Source organism: Petaurus breviceps, unplaced genomic scaffold (assembly GCF_028583685.1).
Source record: "Petaurus breviceps papuanus isolate PSGF00001 unplaced genomic scaffold, PetGlider_PUasm1.0 523, whole genome shotgun sequence".
Taxonomy (NCBI): Eukaryota; Metazoa; Chordata; class Mammalia; order Diprotodontia; family Petauridae; genus Petaurus; species Petaurus breviceps.
In genome coordinates, this window is record NW_027186356.1 from 1,295,673 (window position 1) to 1,308,804 (window position 13,132).

Consider the following 13,132-nt stretch of genomic DNA (forward strand, 5'->3'; position numbering starts at 1 on the left):
GGAATTTATTAAGTAGAAAAGTGATATGGTTTTTTAAAATGAGCCTTAGGAAATGAGTGTGTGGAGGATGGATTGGAACCCAAAGAAATCTGAGACTGAGGGACCAATGAGAAGGTTTTTGCAGTAGGCAAGAGGTGAAAAGGGCCTGAACGAGGGTGGGATCATGGGAGTGGAGAGAAGGGGACATGGATGAGAAATGTTGTAGAGGTAAAAATAACAAGATTTGGTTGAGAATGAGGAATCAATGCTGACACTGGAAGGATGGTGGAGTACTCCAGTGCAAATACCCTGAGAAGAATAGGTTTGGAAAAGGGTAGGAGAATGAATTCTATTTCAGACTTGTTGAGTTTAAGATGGCAGTGGGACATCCTGTTCAAAACATAATTTGTGCCCGGGGCTCGTTAGAGAGACTAGAGCTGGATATAGAGATCTGATAGTCATATGTATAGAGATGACAGTTGAACACAGGGGAGCTGATGAGATCACCAAGTAAGAGTGTATAGAGAGAAATTAAAAGAGAGCCTGGGACAGTGACTTAGGCAGGGGCATGAGAGTGCAGGAGATTGAGAAGAGGTCATTCAGGTAAGAAGAGAACAAGAGATACAAGTGTCCTAGAAATCCAGAGAGAAGGGGGTATCTAAAGAAGAAAAGGTGGTCAACAGTGTCAAAAGCAGAAGACGGTCAAGAATGATGGAGACTGATACAACATTATGAGATTTAGTGAATTAAGAGAGCATCTGTAACTTTGGAAAGAGACATTCCAATTGAGTGATGAGGTTGGAAGCCAGCTTGCAAAAAATTTAAAAGAAAGTGAGAGGGAAGAAAGTACAATTGTCCTTTTCACATTATGGAAGGTTAGGGGTACAGTACCATCCCCTACTCCCCACCTTCATGATCTGAAAATTTTTCATAAAATTTGTTGGTCTTCCCTCCCTTTTGTACCAGAGAAAAATTCTGAATTTTTTTCTTTTTCTTTTATGGGTTATTTATGTTATATAATACTATATATATATATATATATATATATATATTTTATACATATCTGAGTTTCTAAACTTTTTCTGTATCATCTGCTGTCCTTTGCATTTTGTCTGCAGCTGCCACAAAACTCCCCCAAATTCCCATTTAATTTCTTGTACCAACCCATGATATGTTGAAACTGAGATGGGGAAAGTCGTAATGTGGAAGGGATAATTATAGAGGTAAGGAGTATAGACTTTTTTTAGGTTGAGTTTTTTTTCCAAGAAGTCATTTAGGGTAGTACTATAAGTACTATGTCAGCCTCTGGTGAAAGTGGGAATTTTATTGGTAGACTATGGACTCAGGTATAAATAGTTTCTATCTTTTTGTTATATAAGTTGAACTTGTCACATATTTACTATTTCTTTAGCCTAAGTCTTTGCAGGGGGACTGAAGGATCTTTTGGAGAAATAAGATGAGTCAGAAACTAAAGTTTTAAGAATTAGAAATTAACATACTCCAAGTAGGAGCATAAGCCAGAGAATTTTTAAACTGAGTCAGGTTTTCTGTGGGTCAGTACACAAGCCCAAGAGATTTTGTAAAGCCCTGTGAGCAGAACGGGGAGAACCCACCACCTCTCAAAGAAGCTCATTCCACTTTGGGGCAGCTCTAACTGTTGAGGAGGGCAGCTAGGTGGTGCAGTGAATAGAGCACCGGTCTTGGAGTCAGGAGGACCTGAGTTCAAATTCCACCTCAGACACTAAACACTTTATTAGCCATGTGATCTTGGGCAAGTCACTTAACCCCAATTGCCCTGCCTTCCTCCCTCCAAAAAAAGGGGAAAAAAAAGTAATAAGTCTAATTGTTGAGGAGTTCTTAATATCAATCTTAAATTTGCCTCTTTGCAGCTTTTTATTATGCTCCTTGCTTGGCCCTCTGGAGTCAAACAGTTTCATCCTTCCCCCACGGGAATTCATCCTGGTTCACCAGGTGCCTTCTCATTTCTTACTTCTCACTGACCAAGCTTGTTCTGCCATTTCCAAGGGAATGATCAGTTTTCTTGACTGAGAAAACAAGAACAAAATAAAGGTCAGATGATTTTTGCCTTCTCTTTTGTGTCAATTGTCACCATTTTTATAAGATTGCACCCAATTCTCCTATTCATTCTCTGTGATCTGTCCAAGTTTTCATCAGTTCTGTACATATCTTTTTAAAGTTCAGAAATTCTTAATAAATAAAAACCTTAATAAAAGTATTTATTCTATGAAGTCAGAGGGCCACACTTGGGGACCAAGAGAGCTATGTGTGGCCTTGAGGCTACAAGTTCGACACCCCTGGCTCCGATGGATTTGTGAGTTACCAATGAACCCACATCAACCTTTTCTGATAACTCATAGTTTGACTCCTCACTGGAACTGTTTCCTTTTGTAGCTTCAGAATTACACTCTCAAATTTCTTGCCCCTCTTTGATTATATTTGGGGAAGTGTACAAGCAGGGAGGTTATTTTATTCCCCAGATCAATTGGTATAATCACTGTGATGTGATCACAGAAAGTAAGATGAGATGTTAATGTGCTAAAACAAAACACAAACATAAGTTTATGCCCTCTTCTCCTTTTAATCAATCAATCAACATTTATTAAGGGTCTACTATGTGCTAGGCACTGTTCTGGGGATACTGTTCTCAAGGAGCTTAAAATCTAATGGGGAGACAACATACAAATAAATATATTCTAAGCAAGCTACAAACAGGATAAATAAAAAATAATTCACAGAGGGAGGGAAGGCACTAGAATTCAGAAGAATAGGGTATGCTTCCAGTAAAACATGGGATTTTAGATGGGACTCAGACCAAATGTGAAAGAGTTTTCCCTGATGAAATGAGCAAGGCAGCTTTCCACTGATATGACAAAGATTGACTATCCCTGATAGCTCTTATATGACCTGCCCCACTGTTGGTAGAGTTGTGAACTGATCTAATTCTGGAAAGCAATTTGGAACTGTGCCCAAAGGGCTAAAAACTGTGCATACCCTTTGAGCTAGCAATATCACTACTAGGTCTGTATTCCAAAGAGATCAAAGAAAAAGGAAAAGAACCTATTTGTGTAAAAATATGTATAGCAGCTCTTTTTGTGGTGGCAAAAAATTGGAAATTGAGGGGATGCCCATCCATTGGGAAATGGCTGAACAAGTAGTGGTATATGATTGTGCTGTAAGAAATAATCAACAGGATGCTTTAAAAAACACCGAAAAGACTTACATGAACTGATGCATAATGAAGTAAACAGAACCAGGAGAACATTGTACACAGTAACACCAATACAGTATGATGATCATCTGTGAATGACTTTGCTGTTCTCAGTGATATAAGACAATCTTGGAGGGTTCATGATAAAAAATGTTATCCACCTCTGGAGAAAGAAGTGACAGAGTCTGAATGCAGAACAAGGCATACTCTTTAAACTTTTTTTATTATTCTTATTTTTTTGGTCTGTGTTTTCCTTTGCAACATGTCTAATATGGAAATGTTTTGCATGACTTCACATATATGATCTCTCTCAAATTGCTTGCCTTCTTAAGGAAGGGGGAAGAGAGAAAAGGAGAGAGAGAATTTGAAACTCAAAATTTTTAAAAATGAATGTAAAAGGAGCAGCTAGGTGGCACAGTGGATAGAGCACTGGCCCTGGCTTCAGAAGGACCTGAGCTCAAATCCAGTCTCTGCCACTTTTACTAGCTGAGTGACCCTGGGCACTTAACTCCAATTGTCTCCAAAAGTAGAATGTTATAAATTTTTATTTATATGCGATTGAGGAAAAAGGCAGCTAGGTGATATAGTGGATAGAGCAGCAGCCTGGAGTCAGGAAGACCTGAGTTCAAATCTAGCCTCAGATACTTCCTAACTGTGTGACCCTGGGCAAATCCCTTAACCTGGTTTGCCTTAGCTCCTCATCTATAAAATGAGCTAGAGAGGAAATGGCAAACTACTCCAGTATCTTTGCCAAGAAAACCCCAAATGGGGTCACAAAGAGTGGAACAGGACTGAAACGCTAGACAATAACAATTAAGAAAAATAAAATTAAATGTAAAAAAAAAAAGGACAAGTCTGCCAGTTTTGATTAGCAGTTGAAGCACATTCAAGCCAGAGAGCAACTTTGTGGAGTATGATCCTTGTGCCTGTTCCGGAGGACAGGAGGGATTTCTCTCTCATTCCTTCTCCCTCCCCAAGCCCTGCCAACCTCACTGCTGGCCATGGTATCTTTCATCGAAGATCTTTGTCTAGTAGGAGGTAGACAAACACAAACACAGAGAACGAGGAACAGGAAACAGCTTCAAAGAGCATGACCTCGAGCTGCAGAAAGGAGAGAGTACTGTGGATTCAGCAGAGAGTTAGCCCTGATAGTTGAGGGCTAACCTGCACAGAGGAACAGAACCTGGGAGGCCAGATGAGTGAGCAACCTGGCAGGGCTACTGTTCCCAGGAGGAAGTAGGCTGAGGGCTCCCTTAGAAAAGAAAAGCTAACAGGCAGGGCCTCGAGTTCAGTACTAGCTGTGTGAGTCATTTTGCCTACATGGGTTTCCATGCCTGTGCCTCATTGTCAGCTAAGGAAAACAAAAACATGAAAAGCAGCTGGCCCAGGCCAAGTACATTTAGGGGAGGTCCATGCTGGAGGTGACACAATTTCAAGGACACTGAGAGATTAACTCTCAAGTGTCTGAAAGTGGAGAGAATACCAAAGATATTGAAAAAAAATCTTGGACTCTACCATTGCCAATAAAATGGAAGACTAAGGACATCTCAATAACTACTAATTTCTCATTTATAAAATAATTTTATGACAACCTTCCACTAACGTGTAGAGGGCATTTCTTGATAAAAGTTTGAGAAGGGGCAAGGTATAGCAGACCACAGTGTTATAGTCAAACAAACAAGTGGAAAATGTAGAGAATATCTGACCCTGCTGTGCTCATTGTTTTAAGTGGATTTTTTTTTTTGCTTTTTTTTTGCAGGGGGGAAGGTAGGGCAATTGGGGTTAAGTGATTTGCTCAAGGTCACATGGCTAGTTTTTGTGTTAAGTGTCTGAGGCCAAATTTGAACCCAGGCCCTCCTGACTCCAGGGCCGGTGCTCTATTCACTGTGCCACTTAGCTGCCCCTAAACTAGGGTTGTGTTTTTGGAGGGGGAAGGCAAGGCAATTTGGGTTAACTGACTTGCCCACGGTCACACAGCTAATTGAGAATCTAGTGTCTGAGGCCAAATTTGAACTCAGGTCCTCCTTACTCCAGGGCAGGTGCTCTATTCACTATACCACCTAGCTGCCCCTGTGCTCATTGTTTATTGATTGTAAGTAGAGTACTTGGTTGGATAGAGCTTTATGAGCCCTTCTACAAGGGGCCTTCCTGTATACATCACAACTATATAAGATTGGGGCAGGTAGGTGCCATAATGGATAGAGTAGCAAGCCTAGAGTCAGGAAGACTCACCTTGACCTCAGACACTTCACTGTGTAACCCTGGGCAAATCTCTTAACCTTATTTGCCTCAGTTTTCCCATCTGTAAAATGAACTGGAGAAGGAAATGGCAACCTACTCCAGTATCTCACAAAGAGTCAGACATAAGTGATAATGAAACAAAAATAAAAACAACATTATATAAAATTCCTGGATTGATGGAACAAAAGAGATAATTTTGTTCAATGACCCTCTATTAACATCAGTTGAGGCATAAAACAGGGAGACATTTACTCTCTTAAAGGTGCTGCCCTTGGACATTTTGGGAGCAGTTTGGAACCCACAGTGCTGGTCTTAGGACAAGAAAGACCTGAGTTTAAATCCCTTCAAAGACACTTAAACCTCTTAACCTCTCTGAACCTGGTGTAATATGAGAGACTTTGATTAGATGGCCTTTGTGATCCCTTCTGGCTCTAAATAAATGTATGATCTCACAAACCTCAGTTTTCTCACCCGTAAAATGGGGATAGCCAGGAACCCCTCAGGATTGTTATAAGGATCAAAATAGAATGTAACAATGATTACTCTGGCTCCCACTACCTAAAGGCCAGGTATGTTACATTTCCCTTGATCATGCTGGGTTCTCCATTCTCCTTAGAAGCCTAGAGGTGTTTGGCCTCTGCCATACAAGCTCCAGTGACTGACATCCTACACCATGCTTCACTCATGGTCCCTACCTCTACAAAGAAAGCAGAAGGTCCATAGTTTCATAACCAATATTATTTTGATGGCGGTGCATGTCTTTAAGTGTGGAATATAACAGTCTCTGGAGGATTGAAGTTGAGCATTATTTAAAGGCAGGCTATGCAGAAACCAACTCATACAGGATTATGAGAGCTGGTTGTTATATGTTCAACGTGGTCATTTTCACCCTGGAAACTGACAAATACTGTACATCAGGGCTTGATGCATTGTTTTGTGGATTATCTAAATTTTAAAAAGTGATGGAGAAAATGTTAATAATGCAGATTACACTTAAAAGTATATCACATATATGTGATGTGTATGCACATATACATACATGTATGTTATGTGTATATGTGCATACATGTGTATATCTATTCTCAGAGAGCTGATTGTTAAACATTAATCATCATGGCTCTGCTAAAGGGCAATGTCATACTATATGTTGGGCCCAAAAGAGACGTGACACTTTACAAAGAATGATAAAGAAAATGATACAATATAAAAGTCGTCAGCAGAGAAATGTATTGTCAGAAAAAGAAAAAAAAAAGCTGGGCCGGTCATGTTGGGAGAGCAAGGAAGGAAGAAAGGAAAGGAAGGAAGAGAAGAAAGGAGGGAAAGGAAGGAAAGAGGGAAGGAAGGAAGAAAAGGGAAGAAAGGAGGGAAAGGAAGGAGGGAGGGAAGGAAGAAAAAGAAAAGGAAATGGAAACAGAAGGGAAGGAAAGGAAAGAAAAGGGAAGGGAAAGAAGGGAAAGAGCATTTATTTAGTGCCTACTAGTGCACTGTGAAAAGCACTCTACAAATAATATCTCATTTGATCTTCATGAAACCCTGGGAGGTAGGTGCTGTTATTATCCCCATTTTATAGTTGAGGAAACTGAGGTAGGCAGAGCTTAATTGGCTTGCCCAGTACCATACAGCTAGCAAGTGTTTGGAGTTAGATTTGAACTCGAGTTTTCCTGACTTCAGGTCCAGCACTCCAGCCATTGACCTAGCTATTGCCATTCATTGATATTATGTAATATATGCAATATCAAGAGAATGCAAAACCCCCAGTGCAATGATCAAGCCCTCTGTAGTGACTTTATGGGAAGACCTGAATACAAGTTGCACTGGATGGGCAGCCGTGGATGCATTGTGGTCTGTGTGACTGGAGGTGGTGCCCATCTCAGTGAAATCATGTAATCATTGCAGTATTGATGTCCTTAAGGTAGCAACAGAATTTCAAAATACAAAAATGAGGAAGAAGGAGGAGCTTCTTATCATAGAGAAGAGTCTGCACAAAAGCCCTGGGAGGGGAAGGACAGGAGACACACAAGTGGTCCAGTTTGATTGTAATGTAGTGTATGAGACACAGAAAGTGGGAAAAGTAGATTGATGCCAGATGTTAGAGGGCCTTGAATGCCAGGCAAAAGGGTTTAGACTTTAATCAGGAAGGAATAGGGAGACTCTAAAGATTTCTGAGTGGGAGTAACAGGGCCAAAACTATGTGAAAGATGACTGGTGTCGCAGTGCCCTCAGGATGGTTGGGAGATGGGGAAAGTCAAGGCAAAATGCTTTAAGAGGCAGTGACTGTCGTCGAGGCAGACGGTAATGAAGAGTTGGCCAGGGAGTGGAATGGCAGCTGGAGAGCAGGGATTGTTTCATTTTTGGTCTTTGTGTAGTAGCTGGCACAGAGCAGGAGCTTAATAAGGGTTGTTGATTGATTGCCACTGCTGTCCCCAAAGGGCAGAATTGAGCCATCTCCAGCCTTGTCTGGCCCCAGGGCCCACTTTAAGGGATCATCCACATGCCCAGCGATCTGCTCCATGCCCAGTGCCAGTGCCTTTGAGGCTGGCTGCTGCAGCTGCTTCCCGAAACCTGGTCTGCCTTTGGCCCTAAATTTAACAAGTGTGAGGCCACTGGGAAACCAGGGACATCGTCAGGTTACAGATGGCAGGCCACTGAAGGCGTCTGCTTCTCTCTCTTGGTTTTTGCTCTTCTCTGGAGAAAGACAGAGACAGAGACAGAGACAGACAGACAGAGAAAGAGACAGAGAAAAAGGAGACAGAATAGAGACAGACACAGAAACGCCAAAACTGAGAAAGGAGAGAGAGGAAGGGAAGTTGGAGGCAAATACAGAGACAGAAAGAGAATTAAGATCAAGATGAAGAAGAGACAAAGAAGGACAGACACACAGAGAGAAACAGAGAGAAATAAAAAGAAAGAAGAGACTGAGTGAAAGCAAAAAGGAAGGAGTGAAGGAGGGAGAGAGAAGTCCAGTGTCTTAGGGAAAGAAACAGATACACAAACCCCTTCAAGAAGCTGGGGGTTGGGGGGAAGGACACAAGCAAGGCTCCTGCCAGCAAACAAGAGCTGAGAGAGAAAGGGACAGATAATAAAAGAACTGAGATCACAGAGAAAGGGAATTGCAAGGAGTTGAGATCACAAGGGAGGAGAAACAGAAGGGGCAGAAGGAGACGAGAAAAGAGACAAGGGGACAATGGCTGAGGACAATGGAAAGAGACAGACTGGAGGAGGAGAGGGACTGAGAGAAAGTGAGGGGGAGAGAGAGAGTAAGAGACAAAGAGAAAGGGACAGAAGAAAGAAAAAAACAAAGAGAAAATTATAGAGAAAGAGTTAGGAGGAGAGTAAAGAGAGACACAGACAGAAACACAGAGGGATGGTAGAGAAAGAGGGGGACAGACACTGAGTGATCAGAGAAAGGCCTGGGGCTTGGGTATGGAAGAGGATACTATATTTTAATTGGGTGTTCCTACTTCCCAGCAGGATCAGCCCCTCTACACCTTTGAGTATTTTCTCCTTCCCAGCCTTAATAAATAAACAAATAAATATATGTATGAATGAATAGATTAAATAAGTAAATAAATGAATGAACAAATGAATGGATAGAGGAATTAAAAAATTAATGAATATCAGAAGATCAATTTAACTGCAAAGAGAAAATTTCCATGGAAACAGAGCCTTGAATGCCAGACTGAGAGCTAAGGATTTTCTCCAGAGGTACTGAGAAAGGGTCGGCTAGAGGCATCACCTGGCCCTCACCCTGACCCAATTTCACAATAAAGAACCAGTATGCCAGCAGGGGGAATGGAAGAGAACATATACCAAGGTGACCCTATTGTACTGTGGATGAACAGCACTGAGGAAATTCCCTTTTCTCACTTCCTATTTTTACTTCAGGGCTCCTGGGGTGGGGGGAGAAGGGCCAGAGCTCAGAGAGAGAAACCAGTCCCAGGCTCGCTTGGCCAAGAATAAGGTCAGTCAGCATTCTCCCAGACCTGAGCTGCCATTGACTCTGGAAGCCACAGGGTGGCAGGCTAGACACACAGCTTCCAAGATAGGTGCGCTGGTGGTTGGGGCACACCGCTAGGGGAGAGTCAGTAAACATATTAAGTGCTTACTTTGAGCCAGGAACCATACTAAGCTCTAGGGATGCAAAAAAAAGGCAAAAGACAGTCCCTGCACTTGAGGACATGATTACAATATAATATGAATGTAATAAAATATAGCAACATAATGTAAAATACATTATATATAATATCACATATAATATATAACATATAGAACATAGCAGAATAAAAGAGCTGCAGAGAGACAGACAGATCCCCCAAAACTGGGGATAAGGCAGGGAAGGAAAGAGCAGACATAAACAGACAGAAGGAGATTATGTAGAAAGAACATTCGATTCAGAATCATCACTTAGCTGTCCTGGACCTCAGTTTCCTCATCTGTAAAATGAAGGGGTTGACTTAGATGTCCTCTTCTGTCTTTTCGGTCTCTAAATATATGATCCTATGATCGGGGTTCAAGGTTTTGTTACTTAATCTCTGTGTGACTCTGGTCAAGTCACTTAAGATCTCTGGTTCACCTCACTGGTATAACCTTTATAAGCTCTGAGGGGTCCTTATCTCAAATCCAATTCATATTGCTGAGTTGGTTGTGTTGGAGCACTGGTGACTCACATTACCCTTTCAGGGTTCTAGGGGTACCTCTGAGAGGTTATGGAGTTCTGTAATGTTATCCGTCTGAGCCCTAATTTCTGTGTTCTCTCCAAAATCGATCACCAGTAATTAGAGCACTAGTACCACTTAGACAATTAACATTACTTGGCATTTTAAAAGGGATTTACTGAGAAGATATTGCAAGAAATGAAGTACAAACACTTCTCCCCAACACCCAGGAACATATTTTCCTTTGTAGCACCTCAGTCCCTGGGGAGAATGGGTTCAGCCTTAAAGTAGTTGCTACAAAGTACTTACCCCACCAAGTTCACTTCTCAATTCAGTATAGCCAATGAACAGAGGCACACCCTTGAACAGAGGACCCAGCATCTTCTGAGCTGGCCCCAATTGGTCCTCAAGGCTGTGCTTGTGGACTCTAGGATGGGATCTGGCTTCTGTACCTCTGGTGGCTCCCCCAACCTTCAGAAGCTTGTGAGGTTGAAACCTAGTCCGTGATATCTCCAATGTCCCTTTATCTAAGTCAAGCAAGAATGGACACAATAGGGAGAGACATATACTCATGGTTTCATGCCAATATCATGAGACAGCAAGCTGCTGGCACCAATTTCCTCTTCCCATCCCAGGCCCATAGCAATCCTCACCTCCTGAGGGAATGTAGCTAATTTAGAAAGAAGTCAGTTGCCCATATGGGCATCTTTTGTATGCACTCCTGGTTCTGGCTCAGCAGTCAATTCAAAAGGCACACAGTAAGTGTCTAAAAATAGGATCTCTGCACTGCTCTGAAGTTGGGGAGCAGGACCGTTCTATTACCCATGCCCAAAAGCATAATTATCCAGCTTCCACATGGGGAATCCCAGGCAAAGTTAATAATGGCTAGCATTTATATAGTGCTTTGAGATTTGCAAGGTGCATTACAAATATTGTCTCACTTGATCCTCACAAGAATCCCATTTTACAGATGGAGAAAACGAGGCAGACAGAGGTTACCCATGATTAAATAGTTAGGAAGGGGGGAGTCTAGGTGGTGCAGTGAGAGCACTGGCCCTGGAGTCAGGAGGACCTGAGTTCAAATTTGACCTCAGACACTTAACACAAAACTAGCCGTGTGACCTTGGGCAAGTCACTTAACCCCAATTGCCCTCCCCCCCCAAAAAAAAGCAAAAAAAAAACATAGGAAGGGTCTGAGGCTGGATTTGAAATCAGGTCTTCCTGACTCCAGGTCCAGTACTCTATCCATCATACCTGGCTAGCCACTAGGAGACTTCAGGTGCTCAAAGAATGGGATGGAACTAGTGATTGGCTAGTGATCCATTACAATCCTCATATTGTTCAAAAACTTACCATCTCCAGCAAATCAATTGGAGTGCATTTTGAACATATCATTTGTATCCCCAATCCATAAGAGACCCCAGGGGTTCCAGAAAGGCATAAGCTCTCATCCTTTCATCTGTTTCCCTAATACCACAAGGGAAAGAATCTCAAAATAGTCCACATAGCACAGATGTCAGACAACTCCACATAAACATGCTGCATCAACAAACAGAACATTGTATAAAGTTTATTGAAGATTACTGCTTGCCTAGCACTCGATTAAGTCCCTGACCTTGATGGAATCCCAATAAAGCTGCCTCCAGCCCTGGCATTCTAACTTCCTTGTGGGCCTCACTGAACAGCAGGCATGTCCTTCTTTAACCACACAATCTGACTTTAATCACACCTCAGACCCCCAGACTCAATACAGCCACTGCCCCTAGCTAGTCACCGCCCCCAGATCCAATTCACATATTTGAACAGGTGTGTCCTCATACTCAATCACAATCATATCATCCATTTAGCCCAAGACAGGACCACAATATCCAGCTATCCATCTTGACCGGACAGGACCACAATAGCTAGCCAATTGGAGGGCAGCATGACCAGAATGTTTGACCACTGAACCATAGAAGGGAACCCTACCCTTTTACCTGGGACCTAAAAAGGTAACAAAGATTTTTTTAAAGAATCCATCTTCCTATCTCATAAGGAAATGATCCCTGTAGAGTTTCCCAAATCATATGGAGCTCTTGCAGAAGGGATTAGAACCTGGGATCAACAAGAAGCAATCCCACACTCACACCCACAGGTGACCATCATCAGCTAAGGTGGAAGGAAGGGATACTTCACCCTTTTCTTGTTGCACTAAGGCTCTTCTCCCACTCCACTCCCTACTGTGGATTGCCAGTCACAGAGCAGGTTTAACAGGATCAAATTCCTTTAGGTCCCTGAAAGAACAGAGAACATCCACAGTTTTTCTCCTGTAATTCTTGAAACACAAGGAGAATGCAACTGGAGATCTGGACAACATCTCCAAAGCATATCTTTCCACATGGGTCATGCTAAAATTCCTTTGGGTCCCTGCAACATGTGTCAACTAGTTTTTTTTCCATGGAACCTTGCCACTGCCTGAACGATCCAAATGAAATCCCAACCTCACCCAATAATAGGACGAGAAGGCTCCATTAGAGATTAAAGAAACAGGATCAGTTAAGCCCTGGACAAGTGTGAGGCTCCCAAGAAAAGAAATTAACAACTTGGGGTTGATTATTTCAGGGTTTCCAGGCCAACAGGCAAACTTTATCCTGTGGACCTGCAGTCCTTAAGGATCTCACAATCAGGCAAGGATTCTAGGTCAGCTCAAAAGAAGTAGAAAAAGATGAGCATTTATCAGCTAGACATTTTAGAGAGGGAGCAGAACACTTATTTAAAGCACCTGCCATGTGCCAAGCAGGATAGCTAGGTGGTGCAGTGGGCCTTGAGTGTGGAAGACTCATCTTCCTGAGTTCAAATCTAGCCTCAGATATTCACTGTGTGACCCTGGGTAAGTCACTTCACCCTATTTGCCTCAGTTTTCTCGGCTGTAAAATGAACTAGAGAGGAAATGGCAAACTACTTATTTCCTTACTCCAAACGATGGGGCTGAGCACTGCTGGAGGAAAGTTCTGGGCATGTCCTGATGCTACTTTCTTGGGGTACTGAA

The 13,132-nt window shown here is 42.3% G+C and overlaps 1 long non-coding RNA gene across 1 annotated transcript; it reads right to left on the minus strand.

Annotated features, from left to right (window-relative positions):
* Window positions 1-1,603: 1,603 nt before the first annotated feature.
* LOC138172242 (uncharacterized) lies at window positions 1,604-12,437 on the minus strand. Its single transcript, XR_011171084.1, has 5 exons — window positions 12,280-12,437; window positions 11,458-11,571; window positions 10,414-10,631; window positions 3,221-3,371; window positions 1,604-2,024 (listed from the first exon to the last, which is right to left on the minus strand). It is a non-coding gene; the product is annotated as an uncharacterized lncRNA (long non-coding RNA).
* Between the last annotated feature and the right edge of the window lie 695 nt (window positions 12,438-13,132).